The following is a 2,943-nucleotide window of genomic DNA, read 5'->3' on the forward strand; positions in this document are numbered from 1 at the left end:
TCTATAAGCCCCTCAAGGCATGGGAGTGGCCAGCGCCCCTCCACCATACTCCTGAGGACCTCCAACCTGCCAGGCCTGCTGGCCAGAATGCTCTAACAGCTGGACCCACCCCTCCAGATGCTGGCAACCAAGCTCCACCCTACAGAGTAAAAAGCTCAAGATCAGGCCACAAAATGCCACCAATCCCAGGCCAGCCTGGAAAGCTCTGCCCACACCCCCAGGAAACCCTATATAAAGCCTGCCTCCCACTCAGCTCCTCCAGGCCTCTCCCAAGCAGAGGCAGCCACCCTCCTGTGCTTTTACCAATGCATCTCTTGTGTGAGCTCTGCTGTGCCGTGTGACTCTGTGGTATTCCTTGGCCCCGACTGCCAGGCTACCCTTCCCTGCACGCGTGTCTGTACACTGTGTGCACACCGTGCCCTCAGAAGCCGGAAGAGGGTGACGGATCCCCTGGAACCGGAGTTACAGACGGTTGAAAGCTGCCATGCGGGGCTTGGGGTCAAACTGGAGTCCTCTGCAAGAGCAGCCAGTGACTCCTAACGCTGCTCAGTCCCTCCTGCCCCTCCTCCTTTGTTTTTATGTGAGTGTGTGTGTCTGTGTAGGGCATGTGCACGTCAGTGGTGGGCGGCAGAGTGCCCGTAGCTGGACTTAGAGCAGGCAGCTGAGAGCATCCTGGTATGAACACTGGGAGTGACACTGCAGTTATTCAGGTGAAATGTCTTTGTTCTCAGGAGGTGAGGGAAGCAGTGACCGATTACTATCACAATCCACACTTACACAGGCTTTCAGGAAGTTCAGGAAACGCCCTATAATGGAGTATCTTGTCGTCTTGTTTTGTTTTTTTTCTGATTCTTCTTTGTTTGGTTTGCTTGTTTAAGTTTTTAAATTAGCAGATACTAATTGCACACAGTAGTAAGTTTTATTATGGCACATTCTTTCATGTTTATAATGCAGTGTTTAGTCACAGCCATCCCCGTCTGTCTCTTGTCCTCTTCCACTCCTACTGAACCCTTTTCTTTCCCAGGTAGTCCCTGTTGAGTGACATTATACCTGGCGAGATGTAAACAGACATCTACTTACCCTGTAGGGACCTGATGACAGGCCAAAGAACAGATACCACCAAAGCCCACCCTGGTGAACCGGTGAGTTTGATTGGGGTTACTTACATGGGTATAGAGGACAGTTAAACACAGGAGCAGAAATTACTCAGATAGCTTACTACATTGACCCAAGCCCATCCCAGACAGGTGACAGCTCACAAAATCTGGGACCCCGAGCACAGTGCATGACAGAGCTGAGCAGACGCCCTAACAGGCTGCTCAGTCTCCTGTCAGAGGTCAGGCCTTGGCTTCAGTTTCCTGAGACTGAGCCAGCAATCTCTGAGAGAACCACAAACAACGGACCAGTCTTCAACACCCCTGACAATAGCCCCTGCAGCCCCAGCCAACCAGAAATGTGCTAATGTAATTGCCATTTGCTAAGCCAATCATAGAATGACGTAACTGCTTCTGAAATTCCCCTTAGCTGTGCTTAAAAGGAGCCTGTATGCTCCTCTCAGGGTTGTTGCCATTTTGTACAGGCGAACAATCCCACGTACACTGGTATGGTAAGTAAACTCTTGCTGGTTGCATATGTGTCTGGTGGTTTTTCTGTGGTACTTCTCATGGGCCCTAACACTGCGCAGTCTGCAGGTGGCACAATAGGTCAGAGAGCGTCTCTCCCAGGGAGCTCAGCTGCTCTGAGAGTTACTTTGAGCAGGTCTAAATGCTTATGTATGCTTGGTTAGGGAGGAGCCTGGTAAATCTGGTCAATTTCAGGGAGTTCCGGAAGCCTTTGAGTTGTTTACTTCCTAGATAAAGGAGCTTCCCTCCAAGATGGAAGGTTTTTAATCTCAGAGGAAATTTGCTACACAGAAGTCCTCTGTAGTTAATCTTAGTTGTCAATTTGACGGCATCTGGAGTGAGATGATTGCCCAAGAAAAGGTGCTTGGTGCCTTGAGTAATCCCCAAGCCCCACATGGTGGAAGGAGAGAGTCAACCCCAGAAAACTGCTCTCTGACTTCTACATGCATGCCATAGCCAGAGAGAGAGAGAGAGAGAGAGAGAGAGAGAGAGAGAGAGAGAGAGAGAGAGAGAGGCAGGCAGGCAGGCAGACAGAGACAGACAGAGACACAGAGAGAAATACACATACTCCTCCTGAGGTTGATCCATGAGTTTAGACAGGGTCAGCTGTGAGCTAGAGCATGCAATCTCTCTCCTCAGCCTGGGTGTCAGCATCCCAGGGCCATCACCAGAAGCATCTTATACAGCTACTGTGGCAGGGTACAAAATGACTCTTCTGTTTCCGTGCAATGTCACTTTGTAGATCTTCTTTTGGAGAGGCAAGGCCTGTCCTTCATGCCTGGATTCTGGGTGGCTTGAAACTTGCCTTACTCAGTAATATAGAGCAGGAGCCACCGATTTCCACCTCCGGTGTTCCCTCTCACTTGTAAGCCCCTCTCTAGTGGACCTAGGAGATGCTCAGTCACTACAGTATGGCCCTGTAAGGCATGAGAACCTAAGTTCAATCCCTGGAACCCACATCAAAAAACTCAGATGTGATTTTGCACACTTGTAAAATCTGGTGCTAGCAGAAATCAGAAGAGGGTGTTGAATCGTCTACAGCTGGAGTTATGGATAGTTGTAAATTAACAAATGGGTGTTGGGAATCAAAATTGGATCCACCTAAGAGCAACAAGTGCTCTGAACTGCTGAGCTCCCTGTGGGTTTTGTACTTTAATGCCTTTAAATTGGAAAGGGGATGTTTGTCAATTAGCAAAAACTGACTGATACATTCCATTTCCAGTCAAACAAAGGAAGGGTGGACAGAACTCTTTTATTTAAGGTCACTTTACAGAAGTTACATTCACTATGCATATTTGCAACCTATTGGCCAGCAATCAGT

Source organism: Mesocricetus auratus, unplaced genomic scaffold (assembly GCF_017639785.1).
Source record: "Mesocricetus auratus isolate SY011 unplaced genomic scaffold, BCM_Maur_2.0 Super-Scaffold_100054, whole genome shotgun sequence".
NCBI classification, from domain to species: domain Eukaryota; kingdom Metazoa; phylum Chordata; class Mammalia; order Rodentia; family Cricetidae; genus Mesocricetus; species Mesocricetus auratus.